This window comes from Urtica dioica, chromosome 9 (genome assembly GCF_054948205.1).
Source record: "Urtica dioica subsp. dioica isolate 48M chromosome 9, U.dioica_male_clone48M_v1_H2, whole genome shotgun sequence".
Lineage (NCBI taxonomy): Eukaryota > Viridiplantae > Streptophyta > Magnoliopsida > Rosales > Urticaceae > Urtica > Urtica dioica.
This window is the reverse complement of record NC_142764.1, coordinates 25,946,598-25,952,954: the sequence shown is the minus strand read 5'-3', so window position 1 is coordinate 25,952,954 and position 6,357 is coordinate 25,946,598. Positions and strand designations below refer to the sequence as shown.

At 42.2% G+C, this 6,357-nt stretch overlaps 1 long non-coding RNA gene across 1 annotated transcript; it reads right to left on the bottom strand.

Annotated features, from left to right (window-relative positions):
- Positions 1 to 3,894: 3,894 nt before the first annotated feature.
- LOC149386248 (uncharacterized) lies at positions 3,895 to 5,464 on the bottom strand. The gene is made up of 3 exons (XR_016301241.1): positions 5,388 to 5,464; positions 4,550 to 4,681; positions 3,895 to 3,998 (listed from the first exon to the last, which is right to left on the bottom strand). It is a non-coding gene; the product is annotated as an uncharacterized LOC149386248 (long non-coding RNA).
- Positions 5,465 to 6,357: the final 893 nt, after the last annotated feature.

Sequence of the window (6,357 nt, the reverse complement as noted above, 5' to 3'; positions counted from 1 at the left end):
ATCGTATCAAAACCTTCCTGTGACTTCGGTAGGTTTGTGAGAAAATCCATGGTTATCTCTTCCCATTTCCATTCTGGTATGGGCAACGGTTGCAACATTCCTCCTGGCTTCTGTCGCTCAGCTTTTACTTTGAGACAATTCTGACAACTCCTGACATAGTCGAGAACGTCTCTCTTCATGTTGCGCCACCAGAACTGTTTCTTCAGATTCTGGTACATCTTATTGGCTCCAGGATGAATGGCGTAACAAGACTTATGAGTTTCTTCCATAATCGCTTTCTTGATCTCGTCTACTTGTGGAACAGCTAAACGATTCTTGAAATACAAGCTTCCATCCCCTCGAACATTCCAATGCTCTAGCGTCTCACCATTCTGCAATCTTGTCAGAACACCTAGAAGATGTTTATCTTGCTGCTGATTCTCTTTAACTTGTTGGACCAGGTACGGTGGATCTACCAGATTATAAATCACCGCTGAATCACGACTCTCGAAGAGCTTAAGATCGTAATCCCCAATTACCATTTCTCTTTTCCAATCCAGCAATGCTAGCGCTGCTAGAACACCTGCACCTTTCCTACTCAGTGCATCAGCTACAACGTTAGCCTTGCCCGGATGATACTCGAGAGTGAAATCGTAATCCTCCATGTACTCAATCCATCGACGTTGTCTCAAGTTCAGATCTCGCTGAGTGAAGAGATATTTCAAACTTTTATGATCAGAAAAGATTTGAAATCTTACACCGTAAAGGTAGCATCTCCATATCTTCAACGCAAAGATGATGGCTGCTAACTCCAGATCATGAGTTGGGTAGTTCTTCTCATGAGGCTTCAGTTGAGGAGAACCATAAGCAACTACGCGTCCATTTTGCATCAAAACGCACCCCAGACCTTCTTTAGAAGCATCTGAGTAGACTTCATACGGCTCGCCCATCTTCGGGATAGTGAGAATTGGTGCACTAGTTAAACAAACTTTCAGCCTTTGGAAAGCATTCTCACACTGATGATCCCACTCAAACCGAACATTCTTCTTTGTGAGGCGGGTCATTGGTGCGGCTATCCGTGAGAAATCTTTCACAAACTTTCTGTAGTATCCAGCCAAACCCAGAAAACTTCGAATCTCTCCAACGTTCTTTGGTGGCTCCCATCTTAGGACTGCTTCTATCTTAGAAGGGTCTACAGATATTCCATCTTCAGTTATTACATGCCCAAGAAACTTAACTTCCGTTAACCAAAAATCACACTTCTCCTTCTTAGCATATAACTGATGCTCCTGAAGAGTCTGCAAAACGACTCTAAGATGTTGCTCATGCTCTTGCGCGTCCTTCGAGTAAATCAGAATATCATCAATGAAGACAATGACGAACTGATCCAGGAATGGTCGAAAAACTCGATTCATCATGTCCATAAAAGCTGCAGGAGCGTTCGTTAATCCAAAAGGCATTACCAGGAACTCAAAATGACCATAACGAGTCCTGAAAGCCGTCTTAGGAATATCCTCTTCACGAACCTTCAGCTGATGATACCCAGATCTCAGATCTATCTTGGAAAAGAATCGAGATCCTCCCAGTTGATCAAACAACTCATCAATCCTGGGTAATGGGTACTTATTCTTTATCGTCACTGCATTCAGCTTTCTGTAGTCAATACATAATCTCAGACTTCCATCGTGTTTCTTAGCGAACAACACAGGTGCTCCCCATGGTGACGTACTATTTCGAATGTACCCTTTACTCGCCAACTCATCAAGTTGCTTTCGTAATTCTTGTAGCTCTGTAGGTGCCATTCTGTATGGAGGAATAGAGATTGGAGTTGTACCAGGAATAAGTTCAATGCAGAACTCTAATTCTCGATCAGGAGGTAAGCTAGACAATTCCTCTGGAAAAACATCTGGAAATTCATCCACAACAGGAATAGCTAACTCTTCCTGAGCATCCCTTACACCTTCTTCTAACGAGGCAATGAGTGCATAGCACGATAAATTCTTCCGTCCTCCAACAGATGCCTTCAAAATATGATTCCCTGCTTCCTGACCTTCACCATCTCGATATAGGACAGTCTTCCTAGACCCCGTGTGTAGCGTTACTCTTCGCTTATGGCAATCTAGTTGGACTCTATACTTTGACAACCAATCCATGCCAAGTATGACGTCATACAGAGTCATAGGCAACACGATTAAATTCACATCTAGTTGCTCACCATTCCCACTGGTTACCTGACTGTGACAACTAAGGGTCGCTCTGGCCTCACCGATGGGTGTATGCAGAAACAAAGGTCTCTCTAACGAATTCGTTTCTAATCTCAAGATATTAAGGAAATCTTCCGAAATAAACGAATGCGTGGCACCAGTGTCAAACAACACCTTAGCCCAAGATGTTGAGATGAGAATCATACCGTCCATGGCAGTGTGACTACTTCCAGCCTTTGAAGTTTCTCCGATCACCACATTAGCTTGTCCCTCGGCTCGTCCTTTTCCTCCTCCAGAAGAACCTCTCTGGCCTCCAGGTCTAGCTTGATTCTGCATCGGGGATTGCACACTTCCCGAAGACTGTGGTCGTGGTTGAGGAAAGTATTGAGGCACAGTTCCCTGAGACTGTGGGAAGCTTGATGGTCGATACTGTGGCTGAGGCACAAACGGCCGATAGCTTGGCTGACCATAACTTGTCGGCCCATAACTCGGTGGAACGTAAGTTTGCGAAGGTTGTTGTCCTTGATTCCTCGGACAATTTCGCTTGAGATGACCAGGTTCTCCGCATATGTAACACGTGTAGCCATACGGAACAGAGCTGCTACTACCAGACAACCTGTTACCAGACGTTCGGGTACCACTTCCTCCAGCTTGGCTTGCGCTTGCAACACCACTGGACTGCCCCCGTCCAGCTCCTGAACGACGAACATTTCTGGTTGGTCCTCCAGAAGATTCACCTTTCTCAGCCCGCTCTTTTTGGTACGCTAGGCTGTCTTGTTCGACACGTAAAGCTGCTGACACGAGTCTAGCATACTCGCGGATCTCCAAAGCAACTATTTGCCTTCGAACAGAAGCTTTCAGACCATCTTCAAACCTTATGCACCTCATGTGTTCAGTTTCCACAATCGAAGGAGCAAAGCGAGCTAAATCACTGAACTTCGCTTCATACTGAAACACAGTCATGCTTCCTTGAGTAAGTCCAATGAATTCTCTAACCTTTTCATCTCGGAAGCTCTGTGGGAAAAACTGCCTGTAAAACAGCTCTTCAAACTCTTCCCACGTCATGGCGTCAACGTCATGTGTCCTCCTCAGTTGCCTCCACCAAACGCCAGCACGATCTTCGAGTTTAGTAGCCGTAAACTCTACGCGATACTCTTGTGGAGTTCTGATCGTATCCAGCTGCATTATAAGGTTCTGAAACCAATGATCTGCCACTTGTGGATCAGCATCACCTTTAAATGCAGAGATATGGAGTCGCTGAAACTCTCTCAGACATTGACTCCTTGAAGGAACAGCTGGCACTTCGTTCCGTGCACGTGCGGCCATCTCCTGAAAGGCGCGATACATCGCAGCAGCCACATCTTCAGGAGGTTCAGGGGGTCGCACGGGTCCTCGTAATGGTGGAACGTTATGTGGTCTCGCACCTGGCGGCCTACCACGTCGTGCCATTCTGAAAGTAAATCAATGGACCATGAGTGTAAAGCAAACCGAGTATGCATTCCCTAGAGATTCTATAACCTAGACGCTCTGATACCAAACCTGTCACGCCCCAAGAACCGAGACGTGAACTAAGCGAAGATAAGCGATATTAAACATACTTTATTAAACACTAAACGAGTAACTAAACATCCCACAGTGCATACTCAGTCATTCGCTTTACAGATCCAAAGATAAACAAAACAGAATACAGAAAATATAACAAACTTTGATAAACCAAAAGCTTATATACAGACCTGCTAGATAACGAAACTAAAAACTTCAAAAAAACTTGACGACGTAAAACTCCGAGGTCGTCCTAACCCTTCTTCTCGTTTCCTGATTATAAAAAAAATTGAAGAAATAGGGATGAGCCTGAGGCCCAGTAGGTGCTATAATAATGGTTTGATTTTAAAAAGATTTTCGAAAATAATACTTAGCTTTATAATATTACTATTCTTGTCACGTGTAAATCACCATACACGTACAAGTATACCTTGCAGAAATGTAAATTGCAGAAATGTAAATGACAGAAATTTAAATGTGTCCATAGATACTACTAAAACGTGTACTATCTCCTGAGCCGCCTGCCAACTTAACCCGTGGCAGTCCTCTGATCAGAGCAAGGTGCACTCTCCGCACCGTATACATGTGTGTGTGAAACCGGCTTGTCCAGGATATACGAAACATTTCATTTCGTAAATACGGGATATATGTATAATATCGAAAATATTCTCAACTTCATAATCGGATATCCCGAGTTGAAGTTCCGCCACATTTTGAAAACGATTCTAGGTTTCGTGGCACGTTCACAAACATTTTCATTTCGAAAATAATATATACTTGAGGCCAAACCATAAAATCAGGAGAGAAGGGTTATAATAACCTACCTCAAGAGTAAGCGTCTATATCGCTCTTCCACGAGACGTCCGCTCGTCCTGTGAACTTGAACGTTCACTAATATCGAGAATCCAGACGTTCACTTACTCCGTGAACCTCTAAACGACTTTCAGTCTTGAGTCCTATCACGGTAAATCAAACCGATCCTGAATCAGAATCCTATGAATAATTCACGATACTCAAACTCAAACGTACGATTTAATAATCGTATAACCCAAAGACATTTCTAACTATAAAGTCCAAAATTCGCATTTCTTGAACGAGTCTAATTTCATTTCCATAATGAAATCTGAAAATAATTCTAGCGAAACAAGTATCATTCTTTTCTTTTCCAAACTCAGAACTGTCAATAACTTATCTCAAGTATAACGAATCATTAATCACCAAAAACCAGATCTCAAATCAACATCACACGGTCAAACTAACTCACGGCCAAACAAACTCATGGCCAAGCACGAAAACCAAAACCAAATGTTCAAAATCAAAAATCCATAACAATTCGTCCAATTATCCAAACACAATCCATCTTAAACTCAGTTTTGTAACACAAATTCAGTCCAAAATCATCAAATCACATCCAGAATATCGAAACCCCCAATTCAGATTTATACAAACCCTAAACTTCTAATTTTTCGTCCAAAATCCAAAATTTCATCAAGAAACATGCTCAAACTCTCCAATCCGAGTAACAATCATCACTAATCCATCATAAACAAGAGCAATGACAAGTTGATTTCACAAAAAAACTCGTTGAAATAGAAAACCCCCAATTTTTTTCATGTTGAACCCTAGATTCCACAAATCCAATTCGGGTTTGAATTTTCCTACCCACTTTTCGTGAGATTCAGCTTCCTCGGTGCTCACTTTCTCTTTCCCGGTGTCTTTTCCTCGGCGGCGGTCCTTGGTGGCTCGCAGCGATTTCTCTCGGCCACGGCGGGCGCACGCGGTGATGGCTCGGTGGCTTGATGGCGCGCGAAGACTAAAGAAGAAGAGAGGAAGGTGAAGAAGATGACGGTGGTGGTGAGGGTTGTGGCGGTGACGATGATGTCCTTGATGTCGGTTTTGTTGTTTGTTTTTTTTTTCTGTTTCTCTTTGTGCAGGTCGCGAGCGAAATGGAGAAGAAAGGAGAAGAAGAAAGAAGTATCAGGAGAAAAAGAAGAAAGAAGAAAGGAATAGAAGTGTGTGGAATTTTCTCAAGTTTTGCAAATAAACCCCTCTTTGTTTCCATCTCTAGAAAACTGACCCCGAACTCAACGTTTTATTTCAAATAGACCCAGAAAAACATGACAACCACGTCCTTGTCACAAAATTTTGTGACTTCAACCGTAACCAATCGAACCTTTAATTAAAAGTTTCAAAACCAAGAAAATTTTCATTCGTTCTCAAATAACTCAAATATACTCAAGGTTTCTCGGAAATAATTCTCGTCCTTAAGAATTTATTTTCTTAAATTAAATTCCGGAATATCTCATCGGAAAATAATTTATCATTCACGACGAACTCGATAAATCCTTTATTTTATTCCGAGATTTCTCCTTACCTTAATATATTTCAAATCCAAAATACTGGAAATACTACTTAGAAAATTAATTTACATAATTTTCTCGTCCTTTGATTAACTTAATTTACAAGATTAACCTTAAAACTTCGAGTCGCTACAACAAGCTTCTTGGATATAGCGATAGCGACTGGGGTGGAGACATAGACGATCGAAAAAGCACAAGTGGCTTCGTGTTCTACATTGGAGACACAGCCTTCACGTGGATGTCGAAGAAACAACCGATTGTCACTCTTTCTA